Here is a 16,611-nt window from a genome sequence, read left to right as displayed (position 1 = left end):
ACCTTTGGGCTATAACTTTTTAAAATTAATACCCTGATGTGGGGATTTAAATAAAATTTTTCTCCGAGTGATGCGACCAAGCCTAAGATTATATTTTCCCTGTTGTTGTTTCGCATGTGAGTCTTTTAATCACGTTCACGGGCTTATGGTCATTGTCATGGAGATTATTGTTTTCGTTTTGTTTATTTTCTTTTGTTTTTTCTTTATCGCTATAGTTGTCGTTTTCAGTGACGACCGCAAACAGACAACTACAACTGAGACTTTGACTTTAAACTTCAATTTTCTGAGAGTATTTCTTTGCCATCAACATATTGGCTCGCTGGCTGACAGCGTGCTTACGGCTATAGGCCAGCGGTGTGATGTTTGTGTTGTCAGCCGTTTGAATTTTGGAATTTTTACAACTTGTTATGATTGTGGATTAGTATTTGCTAAGATTTGTAAAACAAGTTGTTGTAGTTATTGTCTTTGCTGTGAGACGACGATATCATATGCTGTTGTTTTAAGTGTTGAAGTTAATGTTTTTGTTGTGTTTGTTGTTGTCGTTTTTAGTTGCAAATACTTCTTGTTGTTTATGCGACACTCAAAATTGGTAGAAAGTTATTAGCATAAAGTTAATAATGCCAGACAGACAATTGTCATAAATATTTTTTGGTCGACAAAAAAAACACAGCTATCATAAATTGTTAGCAATGTTTAATTATTAGATAAAGGTACATATGTATGAACAAACGTCTATACATACATATGTACATTAGGGCTATAACCAAAAAAATACCACCACATAGCCGTGTAGAGCATGAAAAACTATTATGAAATACGGTGTCAATTTTTCTCTACCGCGAAAAAAGTTTCCGCACCAAATGCATTGAAGTTCTGTAATGCATTTTTTAATTTTATCTGTCATAACAACATATTTGCTTTTCATTAAAATTTTTATTTTTTTGTAATCTAATTTAAAATCATTATCAAAGCGTTCTGGACCAATTTCTTCTCAAATCGCGCCATTTCGGACCATATTAGGATTTTTTGACACTATTGCAATTTTTGATTTTTCTTTATAAACTCGTGAATTTTATGTTTATATTTTTTTAACCTATCGGACCAGGGAATATGGGGTCATTTGAAACGAATTCGCGAAAGTTACAGGCTGTTTTTGTTGACTTTGCTTGTGAGAATCGTATTTGTTTTCTACAAAAGTACAACACCAGTACCATGTGGGGAATTTTGTCCTAATAATGAAAACGCGTTTCTAAGACCGATTCTGTGAAAAAAGTTCCCGCACCGGCCGTGATTACTAAAACCCTTTTGATATTTTTTCTACTTAAAATTTTAAATTTGCTTTGTTTGAATAAATTGTTGGGTGAGGAATCCGCCTCGCTAGTGATTTCCACGGGATTTTGAATAAAGAAGATATTGGTTTATCAAAGAAATTCAATTTATTTCAATCCAATATTTCTTATATTAAAATTCCTATAAAATAATTTGGTTTACATTAATTCAAATATATCCAGTTTTAGTTCACCATATAGCTTACTTTTTGGTATGGAAACCACTAGAATATTTTATGATTTACTAGATTATTCAAGATTATATTTCTAATTGAAAATATCGCAGCGTCCGGCCAGGCTAAGTACCAATTTCCAAAGACCCGAAAATGGCGCCTAGCCATTGACGTGAATGCCACAAATTTAACTCCGAAAAATTATTCGACGAGTTAATATAAACTATTTTAAATAAAAGCTAAGCGTATGACAACAAATTATACACTAAATAAAAGTTTTGCAGGTGGCGGCAACATCCTCCCCCCCAGTATGACTAGGGGAATCATCGCCGGCATACGACTTTTGGGAAGCCACATCCAAAACTGCCAGTTTCGCCACAGGTCGTTCCAGTATTCCAGTAGCAGTGAGAACCTTCGCACTTCTAACCTGCCCATCCTTTGCCAATCTAGTCTCTAGTACCTTACCTCGGGGCCAGACATTACGAGGGAAAGAGGGATCAACAATAACCACTAAGTCTCCTTTACGAAGAGGAGCATGCCTTTCAAGCCACTTTGACCTGCATGTTAACGAGGGCAGATATTCTGCCAACCACTTTTTCCAGAACATATTAGCATACTGCTGAGAAATTAACCAACTTTGCCTTAGCACCACGCCACTATCATCACACATAGACATTGGTTTGAGCCCATTGGAGCTTCCCACTAAAAAATGATTCGGTGTAATCGCTTCATCAATTTCATCACCGATAGGTACATACGCCAAAGGTCTTGAGTTAATAATATTTTCAACCTCAATTAAATTGCTGAAGAGTAATTCGTCATTTGGAGCTCTTGAGGGGATTATTTTGTATAAAACTGTTTTTATTGAACGCACCAGTCGCTCCCAAGCACCACCCATGTGCGGAGAAGACGGTGGGTTGAAGTTCCATTTCGTCGTAGTGGTGGTAAATTCTCTAATAAACGCATTTTTATCGACGTCATTAAGAGCTTCTCTCAGCTCCCGCTCGGCACCGACAAAATTGGTGCCATTGTCGCTACAGAATTCTCTTGGAATGCCTCTTCGGGCCATGAAATTACGGATGGCTAGTATACATGAACTAGTGTTAAGAGAATGCACAAGCTCAATGTGAACTGCTCTGATCGTTAAGCATGTGAATAGACAACCATATCGCTTTTCTTTATGACGACCAACCGTTACCATTAAAGGCCCAAAGAAATCCATGCCTGTGTAAGAGAAAGGTGATTCGAAAGAGGCCAGTCTAGCACGAGGCAATTTAGCCATTAGTGGAACGTTTGGCTTGACCTTATACACCTTACACCATTGACAATTCCTGGTAACGTGTTTATATGCAGTACGTAGTTTATTTATAGAATACAGCTGCCGAATCTCGTTCACTGCCGTTTCGTGATTCATGTGGTGATATTTAATATGATAATCCATCATTAGCAGATTGGTAATATAACTTGATTTGGGGAGGATTATAGGATTTTTCTGTTCCTCTGGTATCTTAGCTTTATCAATCCTTCCATCAACTCTAAGAACACCACTGAGATCCACGAAGGGTGATTTTTTATATATTCCACTAGACTTCGGTATACTTTCCCCAATCTGTAAGCAGGAAATTTCATGGGAATATTTCTCTTTTTGAGCCTGCCGCATAAGAAAGTTTGACGCATTCACCAACTCCTCTTGGGTGAATTCTCCCTTCTTTATTTTCAAACTTTTAATATAATCTACAAATCGTAGACAATATGCAGTAGTTCTTACCAGACGCTTCCACTTAGAAAAACGTGTCTCATCTATGAGTTTATTTTGTGTTGTTATCTTCAAGGCATTATGGATCATTTCTTCACACGTATCTTGTAAGGTAGTGGATGATACCGGCCAGGTACTTTCATCCTGATATAACATCTCAGGACCCATAAACCATCGACTAAAGCTGTCAACTCGAGGTATTCGAGACCATTTTGTGGCCTCATCAGCGACATTTTGTTTTGTAGGTATATATCGCCAATCGTTAGGTGAGCTGAGCTCTAAAATTTCGGTTATTCGAAAAGCTACAAACTGGTTATACTTCCTATGATCGGAATTTATCCAGCTCAGAACCGTTTTGGAGTCCGACCAGAAGAATTTCCTCGATATATTTATCTCATGATTGTCGGAAATATACCTAGAATAACGAGCACCAATTAATGCAGCCATTAGCTCTAATCGTGGCACCGACGTAATCTTTATGGGAGCTACGCGAGTCTTGGATCCAATCAGAGTGCAAATTATGTTGGCACATGTTATTAATCGAAAATAACATACAGCAGCGTACCCGTCCTTACTAGCATCCACAAATGTATGCAGTTCCACTTCGACACCATTATAGCTGGAAAACGTTTGCAGATAGCAACGCGGTATTTTTATTTCTTGAACATTTGGTAAAACATTAATCCATTGAGTCCATTTTTTCGCCAAATCCGGGGATATTTCTTCATCCCAATCTGTTTTGGTTCTCCATACCTCCTGGAGCAAAACTTTGACGTACATAATAATATTGCCGATAAGACCAAGTGGGTCAAAAATTGACATTACTAAACGAAGCATTTCGCGTTTAGTTGGACATCGTTTGCTGAATATGTCACTATCTAATAGCCATTTAGATATTTTAAAAGTAATTACATCTTCACCATGTTCCCAGAATACACCAAGAACCTTCTCAACTTGGCCAGAGTCCTTTAGATTCAAACATTTATTGCCATTGTTTTGAAGCGAGTCTGAATTAGAGTACAAAACTTCCTTGCTATTTGAAATCCAATTACGAATGTTGAATCCACCCTCTTGATGAATGGTTTTGATTTCAGATACTAATTTAATAGCCTCTTGGGGAGTATCGCATGATATAAGAAGATCGTCTACGTAGTGATTTTGTTTTATTGCTTTAACAGCAAGAGGATATTCTTCTTCGAATCTATCAGCATTCAAATTTTTGATGTATTGTGAAATGCTAGGTGCACACGAAGCACCAAAAATCATAACATCCATAACGAAGACTTCCGGCTCTATATCTCGATTACAGTCTCTCCATAAAAAACGTTGGACATCACGATCTTCCTGTCGTATAAATATTTGGTGGAACATTTCTTCAATATCACCACACACAGCCACCTTCCTTTGACGAAAAGCAAACAAAACTGTTGGCAATGAAGCTAGCATATCTGGGCCTTTGAGTAGAAAGGAGTTGAGTGATACACCATTTACCTTTGCTGCGGCATCCCATACCACTCGCGATTTCCCAGGCTTATTTTTATTGAAAACCGCGAAAATAGGCAAATACCACACCTTTCGATTTGTACTGACCTCTTTAGTGGTTAATTTTCGGATGTATCCCTTTGATTGGTATTTGGAAATTGTACTCTTAAATACATCTAAGAGTTCGGAATTTTGGTTCAACTTCCGCTCGAGACAAAGCAATCTTTTCATGGCCATTGGGTAACTGTCGGGCAGACTCAAAATGTCAAATTTCCACAACAACGGAGTTTCAAAGTGACCGTCATCCCTATGTCTCACAAATTGTTTTAAGAGTGTAAGAGCTCGCTCATCATCCTTCCCTACTAGTGGATCTTTATGACAAATCCCTATACTATCAAGGAAATAAAAACTTTTCACCAAATCTTCTAAGTCTCGATTTTCCTTACTACATTCGCATACATGATAACAAAAGTTTTTACTTGCCTCCGTATTTTGACATACTGCACCGTATATAATCCATCCAATCTGTGTACGGACAGCAACTGGTTCATTTAGACACCCTTGTTTTATTTTTGATGATATCACCAAATTAAAATGATTCAATCCAATAAGAATCTTTGGCACGGCATTTCTGTAGCTTTTTATTGGTAAGTTCCTTAAATGTTGATATTTTTGCTTGAGGTCTCCATAATTTAACGTTTGGCTTGGAAGATCCAATGATGTCACTGTGCTTACATTCAGAGGTATACGTTTTCCATTTTCACCTGAAATATGTATGGTTAACTTTTTTGAATTATTTTCACATCTTTCCATACCGCCTGTCCACCGTAGACACAAAGGGCTGGCCGTTCCAGTCAGTCCCAATCCATCTAATAAAGACTCGTCCATTAAGCTTATTGACGATCCCTCGTCGACAAAAGCATATGTTTCAATAAATTTGTTATTTCCAAAAACTTTAATCGGAATTATTTTAAAAAACACTTTCGTAAAATCGCTACGATGTGTATTAATTGTTTCCACTTTATCCACACGGCAAATATTGCTTTCTTTTGTTTTATTATGATCAACTGATTTATCGCTGTCATTTGATAAGGAATATCGATGTAAAGTGGGATGGTGATAATATTGACATCCCTGCTCCCCACATGGTGATCTCTTCTTACATTCGCCTTGGTGTTTGAATAAACAACTCTTACAGAGTTTGTGTTTTCTAACAATATTCCACTTATCAGCACGATTAAGAGAAACATATTTAGAACAGTTGACAATCGATTTGCAATTACTCAAATTACATACAAAACACTTGCGGCCTTCGTTGTGAGTGTGAATGTACGCTCTCTTACTATTGTTGTTTAATTGCGTTCGTTCTCTTCTGTTCGTATAAGAGTTTTCAACTGTTATACAGCTGGCAGAGATACCAATGTCAAATATCCACTGAGCGAATGCACACATATTGGGGGTTTTGTTTTGATTCAATATTTGCAATTTTTGTGCTCCCCACTGCAGCTGATAGAATGGTGGCATTTTTTGTATTAATTCTTGGAGTAGTGAAGAGTTGTTCAATTCATCTAACAAATTAGATGATTCGATTGTGGCAATTAAACTTTTTACATTAATAGCAAATGTGGTAAATGAATTTAAATTGCTTTCATCAAGAGGTGGTGTGTTCCTGATTCGGGTTTTAATGGAATTTACAATTTTTTCAGGTTGGCCATATAAAAGGCGCAATATTGACATAACCCAATTCACGTTTGCTGGATGTACCAAAATGTGCTGAACTTGTTTTAATGCATCACCAGATAGAGCCTTTTGTAGTCTAATAAGATTTTCGCTGTCGGTAAATCCACACACTTCTGTGGACCATTCATACGTGGATGAAAATAAGGGCCAGTCCTCCGGCTGTCCAGAAAAGTTTGGCAATTCCTTGGGAACGGATTTACGGGCTTGGTGTTGACTGCGATTCAGCTGTGTTGTTTCCAAGTATCTCGTTGATGTTGTTGGTTGAGTAAGTTCCATATCGTCCGTGGACATATTTTGTTGTGCAGAGTGGTGTGTGGAATTAAAATTGTTGCTATGGGATGTATTCGTACGGCCTCGTGAATTTGAGTGTATAGAAGTATTCGTTACTGGCGGACCTTGTGAAATAGGAATGTATGAATGATCGTTGGCAAGATTTGTACCATTTGATGCATTGTGACCAGACGTATAAGGAAGCGAGTGTCTCCGTTGATTAATGAAATTTGATGCGAAACCTGATGGAAATGTTGAGTTAAAAATTCCTTGCGATGTGTTTGCAGGAACATTGGTAAGCCTCGGTTCAATATTATTATTAAACATCTGGTTGTTGAAATGAGTACATGCTTCTGAATTGTTTCCAAAATAAACAGATTTTTGTGGCAAGCTGTTTGACGCTTGCGGTTGGGCCGTTTTATTTTGTTGAAGCGGATTTGCATGACGTTGATCCGATAGCGGCTCTTGTGTTGTTTTATTTGGATTCGTAGTTGCACAATCTGCTTGAGGCTGGTTTTGCAACCAATCGTGGACAGACAATGAACTTGACGTAGAAGTGGTACTAAGACGTTCATTTTCATGGCGTTTTAATAACCTATACTTCTTCTCTAAATATTTTTGGTTAAGAGACCTTTCCTCCTCTAAACGTTGAAGATCCAGTTGAAGGCTTCGTGATTGGGAGTTACTAGAATGTCTCGAAGAATGATTACTTGCACTGCTAGAAGAGCGGGGTGACGTAACATCAACTTGATTCGATATGCATGTTTGGCATTTGAAAACTGAGTTTGATACTTCGTCGTTTCCATTATTTTGTGGAGATTCGAAGCTCTTGTGGCAAATGGTGCAGGTAATCAAGTTTTGGTCAAGTGGGTTTGGGCAAGGTGGAGATTTAGGACAAAATAGTTGACCCTCCATTGGTACTTACTGTGATTGGCAAATAGGTGCTGAATATAGATACTTCCACGGATAGGGTTGTAGATGCTTGATTGGCACAAAAAGAATTTTAAAAATGTTGGGTGAGGAATCCGCCTCGCTAGTGATTTCCACGGGATTTTGAATAAAGAAGATATTGGTTTATCAAAGAAATTCAATTTATTTCAATCCAATATTTCTTATATTAAAATTCCTATAAAATAATTTGGTTTACATTAATTCAAATATATCCAGTTTTAGTTCACCATATAGCTTACTTTTTGGTATGGAAACCACTAGAATATTTTATGATTTACTAGATTATTCAAGATTATATTTCTAATTGAAAATATCGCAGCGTCCGGCCAGGCTAAGTACCAATTTCCAAAGACCCGAAAATGGCGCCTAGCCATTGACGTGAATGCCACAAATTTAACTCCGAAAAATTATTCGACGAGTTAATATAAACTATTTTAAATAAAAGCTAAGCGTATGACAACAAATTATACACTAAATAAAAGTTTTGCAGGTGGCGGCAACATAAATATTTATAGAAAAAATACAATTCTCACAGGCAAAGTCCACAAAAACAGCCTGTAACTTTCGCGTATTAGTTGCAAATGACTCCATATTCTCTTGTCCGATAGGTTAAAAAAATATAAACATAAAATTCACGAGTTTATAAAGAAAAATCAAAAATTGCAATAGTGTCAAAAAATCCTAATATGGTCCGAAATGGCGCGATTTGAGAACAAATTGGTCCAGAACGCTTTGATAATGATTTTAAATTAGATTACAAAAAAATAAAAATTTTAATGAAAAGCAAATATGTTTTTATGACAGATAAAATTAAAAAATGCATTACAGAACTTCAATGCATTTGGTGCGGAAACTTTTTTCGCGGTAGAGAAAAATTGACACCGTATTTCATAATAGTTTTTCATGCTCTACACGGCTATGTGGTGGTATTTTTGATATTTGCAAAAAAGTGCAAAAAGTTATATCCCTAATGTACATGTGTAGTTAGGTACGTGTTGTTGATTGTTCAGAAGACACGGAGACTGTGAAAATTAATCATTTCACTGGTTTCAATTTCGATAATTATCTCCGTTGTTTTTATGATGTTTTAATCGTTAATCCATGGCACGCGAACAAAACTATTTGTTAAGCCATTATCTTTAGTAAGTGTCTGTGGAATGTTTTATTTCTTTCAAGATTTATATCAATAGAAACTAATTTTCAGGTCATTACAAAAACTGATGCGTTTGGTTCTTGTGTGTTTTTTTAATTTTTCAACAAGCCGGAAATCCCTAAAACCTTTGAAAAGTTTGGTTTTGAAAAATTGATGGAAGTGGAATGAAAAATGGGTCCATATTTGTCATATATAGTTCACAAATTAGCCAATTCTGAAGTACTATATGGTGATGTTCATATAATTTGGAATGCTCGTATTTAAATTTTTCAGAGTAGAATCGTTTGAAAACCTGATAATATTGCCCTTCATCCAATACATAAAATTACACTGTGTTACACAAGGTTTTTTGAAATTTTCAACTTTAAACGGGCATAAGTAAGTAAGTGAGTAATATCTTTTGAACAATCCATAAAGATTTGAAATCGGTCAACAAACGGCTAAGTTATAGTAGTTGAAATCCGAAAAAAAGCATCAAAAATCGGGAAAATGATTTTCTTCGTGCTTTAGGCTGCTTAGAAGATACCAAACAGTATAATGATTCGATTTTACCAAGAAGGAAATGAAGTCAGCATTCGACAACGACAACTAATGAAATCGGTTGAAAAAATAGATAAGTTATACATTTTTTTGTGTTTTTACTTTTCTACTTTTTATGCAAGTCCGTCCCTCCGTCCGATTGTGGAAATCACTCTAGCATCCACATAAATTGTGATATGACTCTAAAATTTTTGGATGGGTGGGTCTTTTGCTTCGGGGCAGGTTGAGTTCGAAGAAGGACTATATAGGTCCACGTTTTGGTATAGCCCTCATATAACGGCACCGCCCGATTTCAGGTATTTTGACGATTGTAGCTACATTTTCAGACCAAATAAGCTATATTTAGGCATTTGGGATTTCCTGTGGTCAAGAAACTTCTCCACCAAAAATAATGGACATAAGTCCAGGCTTTGTTCTAGACTCTATATAACGGTACCACCCGATTTCAGGTATTTTGACATTTTTTAACACAGCTTAGACCAACATATGTCCATTATTTTTTGCAAAGACGTTTCCTGATCGTGGAGAATTCTAAATGCCAAATTATAAATAATTCGGTATGTAAACATAGCTAAAAACCTCAAAATACCTGAAATCGGAAAGCACCGTTATAGGGAGGGTTATAACAAACCGTTAACCTATGTCCATGATTTTTTGTGGAGAAGTTTTTTGTCCACATTGAACCTTAAATGCCAAATTATAGCTTATTCTGTCCGAAAATTTTGCTAAAAACGTCAAAATATCTATGTGAAAACATGTACCTATGTCCATACTTTTTGGTGGAGAAGTTTCTTGGTCACATCGAACCTTAAATGCCAAATCAAAGTTATTTCGGTCCGAAAACGTAGCTCAAATCGTCAAAATGTATGTAACCGTCCGGTACTGTTATATGAGGACTATACTGGTTTTAACTCAAAGAGAAAAAATCGATGTCCGATTTTTTTATGCAGCACCCCCTAAAGTGTTTAATTTTGTCAGTTTTTAAGATTACCAAAGTTTGAGTACAATCGGAATATGTTAACACGTGCCACTGCACAGTGGTTCGGCCCGTGGACAAAAATCGAAAAATTGATGGCGACAAATTTAATTGAGATTGAAATAAATATTCTCTAAACATATCAAATTTTTAACATACAGCATTAGTTTTGTAAATATGCAGCGGTTATATGCCGAATTAAGTCGAAGAAGTTGTGATTTGTATGTGAGGCCTTAAAAACGAAAAATACATCCGCAAAGCATTCGTAGGTTATGAGTAAAATTATAAAAAAATGGAGAGGTGAATGTGCAATTTTGAATATGAAACTTATAGGTGATGACATTGACAATGTTTTAACCAAAAAACAAATTTATAATTCGATTTCTAACTTCATTAAAAATAATTTCTTTATAAATGACTTTTTCTGCTATTTTTAATATAATTACTATTAATTTATGTTGAGTTTTACTAATGTTGTGAGCATTTGTGAGTCTCGAAAATTTGTTTAAAATCCAGGGGATAGTCTCTAGTTTACGATTAAATAAGTCCATCTGCCCCAATCTGCCACCCGCTAAGTTATTCCTCTTATACCACGCCTGTGAAATCGTCAAAATTCCGAAAGTCGGGAGGTACGTTTATATGGGAGCTATACCTAAACATGGGCCAAAACTGAACATTTTTTGCAAGGAGGTATTTTGCTCACTTATAACTCAAAATGCAAAATTACAGCCGAATCGGTTGGAAAATGTGGGTAAAATCGTAAAATTTCTAAAAACCGGGAGGTACGTTTATATGGGGGCTATACCTAAAGGTAGACCTATATTGACCATTTTTTGCATGGAGGTATTAGGTTCACTCAGAACTCAAAATGCCAAATTACAGCCAAATCAGTTCGAAAATTTCGCTAAAATTTTCAAAATACCGAAAATTTGAGGGTACATTTATATGGGGGCTATACATAAACATGGACCTATACTGAAAATTTTTTGCAAGGAGGTATTTTATTCACTCAGAATTCAAAATGCAAAATAACATCCAAATCGGTTGGTAAATTTGGCCAAAATCGTCAAAATACCAAAAATCGGACGGTACCTTTTTATGGGAGCTATACCCAAATATGGACCTACATCCACTAAAAATGGTTTTCTATCTTTTTGGCTTGTTATAAATTTGGAGGCGGTAGGTCGAATATAACTATTTTTTGGCACTCTTTTCCATACTGTGCACTGGGGCCCCAAAGTTTCCATAGTAATTTGTATGGAGCCAAAGGCGAATTTTCACGAAATCTTCAGAAAAAATTTATTGTTGAATCGATGAACAAATTTTACCAGTTCAATTCTGTGGCTTAATAAACAAAAAATTTATGAAATCAGGTCAGATTTTAATATTAGCTATATATAGGGCCCATGGAAACTTTGAGTAAGATTTTTCAAAAAATGTTGGCTACAATTATTCTTTCATGTGATACTTAACGGCAAATCACTAAAATATTTCATATCCAAATTTTTAGTCGACTACTTATACTTAAACAAGCATAACTTCGTCAATCTAGTCATTTATTTAAAAGTACTTTCCATTTGTTCATTCTTCTGAAATCAACCTACCTACACCCACGTTGAATAAATATCTCAAACAGCGTGGCAAATACGCATACACAATCATGTAAAATTACCCACAGGGATCGTCGGGTTAATACAGGTTTAATATATAAAACAGCTAAGCGAAACCTCTGAAACTAGAACTTTAAAGTTTGTAGTATGGGATACTGTTGGTGTGTAGGAGGAATATACGGCTGGGGGTTTTGGGCAATCGTTCTGGATAAATACGGAACTAATTGCTGGGTCATGTTATTTAACGAATGCGTAAAGTTAGACTTATCATATTAGAAGTGTGGGTCACTGTTGATGTGAAGCTGTTATATACGTCCGTATACGAAAAGGTACTGAATGCTGTAAAATTGAATGTGTTTACCAGTGACATACGCCCGCGTTTTTGAAGTCAAAGGTATTTAGCGTACGGTTAAAATTAGAATTTAATGCTGAAATTTAAAATGTGGGTCATTACTGATGGCTGGATGTTTTGAGAGTCGTGTTACGGAAATATGCTAAATGCTGGGTAATTGTTGATATTAGGCGTTGCCGATAGCTAAATACCCTCAGATTATGATTGTACAAAAACAAAAAACAAGTAAGGACGGCATATATTCGGTTTTATTAAATTACAAGGTAACAATTTGTTTCCTATCGTTTATGAAAATATATTGAAATATGCTAACAAAAGAATATAATATCCAATGGATTTGAAGTTTGCTTGAAAACCAAATTCCATTTTATGTATGGGCACTCCTATTATTTTGAACGCAACTGTACATACACACAGAAAAATATATGTTAGAAATAAGTTTGGATCCAAACAAATATTTGTTTAGGACTGGTTGCAAACAAATATATGTTTGGATCAAAACATAATTTGTTTGTGTCCAAACAAATATATGTTTGCAACATTTTGAAACGTATCTCAATTTTATTTCTTTGGGTACCAACATATTTTCTATGTTAGAACATATTTTTCATGGGTGGAGAGAGGATTTTTGTCAAAGAGTGTGACAACAAAGCTCTCGCGGCTGCGGAATCTTGTTTTATAATAAAGAGCTGTGTGTATGGTGTAATAGGAGACGCAGAAGCTTGGGCCAAAAACGTGTGTTTCCTGCTTTGTTGTTGCTAACCAACGCAGCAAGCGAAGAAGAAAAGAAAAAAATTTATTAATTATGTTGTTCCTTTTTATTCAGTTTTCAAAATGCAATCGTTGAGTAAAGACGGTAAAGTGAGTGAATAAATCAGTGTTTTGTGTTTTCTTAAAGAAATGGTGTTTTTAGTAAATTAAATGCCCAATAGATTTTATCATTGGAAATTTTACAATTGAATCAAAAAGGCGAATGGAAATATTTTTTTGGACAAGGAAGAAATCTCATTTAATATTGGTAATTACATCAATACATTTTTATATACATACATACATATGTATATTTGAAATATGGATGTACCTATTTATTACATTATATAATCATTTGATTCCAGATGCCGATTTCCCGCTGATGATTTCAACTTTGAGGAAAATGTGCTTTATTTCACAACTAAGGAGAAGCGTTCATCGATGTTTCTATATATTTATGTCTTTTTAAAAGTGTAACATTTTATAAATTATTTCATTCCATTTTTATTTTATTAAAGTCTGTTATGCATTTCCTTGGATTTTTTTATGTACCTATGTGTCTGTTGTTGCTTATTTCCATGCGTTTCAATAAACCACGACCATTTATAAATGTGTGTATATGTTACAGATAGCCAGTGAGCGCTTTCTGAGAGCAAGTGAGCATACATTTCAATGTGTTTTACATTGAAATTTACGCTCCCTTGCTCTCAGTAAGCGCCCACTGGTGCATGTGTTTGTTTTTTTTTTTTTTTTTTTTTTGGCTTTTGGGTTTGTATGTGTTTGCACCCAAAAATATAATTTGTATGCACCCAAACATATATTTGTTTGCAGGACCCAAACATATGTTATGTTTGGGATTGATTGCAAACAAATATATGTTTGCTGCAAAATATGTTTGGTACATATGTTAGAGAGGCCTATTTTTGCTCAGTGCACATATTTCACCAAAGAATTAAAAAATTGTATTAAGAAAGAGTATGTATATATCCAAATGTTGGGTAAAAACTCTTTAACTGCCTGATGTTCTATTGATATAAGTAAGGTTTGAGCCTAATTTTGTCAGCCTACGTCACACAATGTCGCGAGTTCATACTAACTGTGGCCAAAAATAGAAGGAGTTGTCGTAGGTGCATAAATTTTGGTACACGTGCCTATTATTGACTTACAATCTTCAGGACAAAAAATTGGGTTGGTCGGTCCACGTATTGATATAGCCCCCATAGAACCGTACCTCCCGATTTTCGGTATTTTGAATGTTTTAGACACAATGACCAACCGAAAGTATTCAAATTTTGTGGTTATCCTTCGGCAGAGGTATCAAACATTCCAACAGAGAATTGTGGGCTTAGGTCCACGTTTTGATATAGCCCCCATACAACGGTACCTCCCGATTATCGGTATTTTGAAGATTTTAGCCTCATTATTACACCGAAATTGCTAAAATTTGGTATTTAGTCTTCATAGGGGGCATTATATCCTCACCTTGAAATTTGTCTGCATAGGTCCACGCCTTCATATAGCCCCCATAGGACGGTACCTCCCGATTTTCGGTATTTTGGAGGTTTTAGCCTGATTATCACACCGAAATGGCTAAAAATTGGTATTAAGTCTCCTTCCACCAGAAATATGTCGGTATAGGTCCTCGTCTTCCTATAGCTCCCATACAACCGTGCCTCCTCATTTTTGGTATTTTGAGTGTTGTGGCCTCAATATCCACCCGATATGACTGAAATTTGGTGTTTAGTCTTCATATTGTTTGTGAGCATATTGAATTTATGAAAATCTTGTCTTTATATATGAGAAATTTCCTTTAAAAAATTTTTTTGACCGATTAGTGGTCAAAAAAAACGGTAAATTTTTTGTAAAAAATCGAATTTTGATTTTCGCTGTTAACAATTTTTTTTAAAAATTGATATTTTTAAAATTATCTCGTTTTAAAGCAAGATTATTAGGTACTTAATAAGCCCACAAAAATATAAGAACAACTTAAAAAGGTCAAGGCAAACAAAGCGCCAGGTGAAGATCGAGTTTCTTATGAGTTCTTTATAAATGCAACTGATAACTTCTTGGAAACAATATGTAATGCATTTAACAATATCCTGAATGGACTGGATGACTTTGAAATATTTCGTAATGGTGTAATATTCCCAATACATAAGAAAGGAGATGTAAATAATGTAAACAACTATCGAGGAATTACATTCATGAATTGCATTGGAAAAGTAATGATGGGAATGGTCAACAGCAGAATATCGGAATGGCTAAATAGAAACAATATAATAAAGGAGTACCAAGCGGGATTCAGGAAAGGCTACTCAACAGTAGATAATATTTTTAATTTGGCAGCTTTAATAAACCTAAAACTAAGCGAAAACAAAAAAGTGTATGCTTTCTTCGTTGATTTTAAAGCTGCTTTCGATAGAGTGCCAAGGGATCTTCTTATATATAAGCTACACGAAATCGGACTGACACCAAAAATAATCAACTTTATCAAAAAAAGCTATGAAAATACAAAATCGGCTGTTTGGTCAGGAACCCAAATGTCTGATTATTTTGAAACACGCACTGGCGTTAAACAGGGTTGTTTATTATCGCCATCTCTATTCGCTATTTATCTGAATGATTTACATGATAGTCTTGAAGGAGGTCTCAATATCGACGAGGTAAACATCAGACTTTTAATGTACGCAGATGACATTGTCATACTGGCGGATAATCCAATAACTCTACAGCGTATGATATATAATCTGGAAGCATATTGCTCCTTGTGGGGAATGGAAGTTAACCAAGAAAAATCGGAAATAATGGTGTTTCGTAAAGGAGGCAAACTTGCAGTAAACGAAAAATGGTCATTTAATGGAGAAACAATACGAATAGTGAATGAATATAAATACCTTGGTATGCTCTTAACGCCTAAGCTATCCTTTACCAAACATTTGCTAAAAAAAGATGAAGCTACTAAAATTTCTCTGAACTCTACTTGGAAAAACTTTATATCAAAATCGACAGTGAGCCTTACAGCAAAATGGAAGATGTTTTTGGCAGTGTGTCGGGCGATTCATAGTTATGGGGCACAAATTTGGGGAAACTGTTATTTCAATGAGGTAGAAAAATTATATCGATATTTTATCAAAAAAATATTGAAGCTGCCGGATTCCACCCCAAATTATGTCATTGCAATAGAAACAGGATATGAACCTGGTTTCATATATACGTATTCCATCCATTTACAATATTTGGCAAGAGTCATATTTGATCTAGAAAGTCATAGATTGCCTCATGTTCTCGGAAAGAAACTTTTGAATAAAAATATATCGTGGTTCAAAGATTTTAAGTCCCAGCTAGCTGCTTATAACATTGATCATGATAACATCCATGTGAACAAAAAATTTTGGATAGACGGCTCACAGAGGCTGTTGACTGCAATAAAAGACAATACCATCAACACATATATTGAAAGAGCACAACGAAGTGAAACCCGATTTTATAAATACCTCAATTTTAGCATTGGTCCCCTTTATTGTCATGAT

The 16,611-nt window shown here is 35.4% G+C and overlaps 1 protein-coding gene and 1 long non-coding RNA gene across 2 annotated transcripts in view; one reads left to right on the top strand and one right to left on the bottom strand.

Moving 5' to 3' along the window:
* LOC141389530 (uncharacterized) overlaps positions 1–16,611 on the top strand; it is a 1,388,168-nt gene that overhangs the window by 1,048,974 nt on the left and 322,583 nt on the right. The gene's annotated exons all lie outside the window — the stretch shown is intronic.
* Positions 931–5,780, bottom strand: LOC141391257 (uncharacterized). The gene is made up of 2 exons (XR_012409603.1): positions 5,555–5,780; positions 931–5,503 (listed from the first exon to the last, which is right to left on the bottom strand). It is a non-coding gene; the product is annotated as an uncharacterized lncRNA (long non-coding RNA).

Source organism: Musca autumnalis, unplaced genomic scaffold (assembly GCF_047663935.1).
Source record: "Musca autumnalis isolate F117 unplaced genomic scaffold, ASM4766393v1 scaffold_1, whole genome shotgun sequence".
Lineage (NCBI taxonomy): Eukaryota > Metazoa > Arthropoda > Insecta > Diptera > Muscidae > Musca > Musca autumnalis.
Note: the sequence above shows the minus strand (reverse complement) of the source record. Positions and strands in the feature narration are given on the sequence as shown.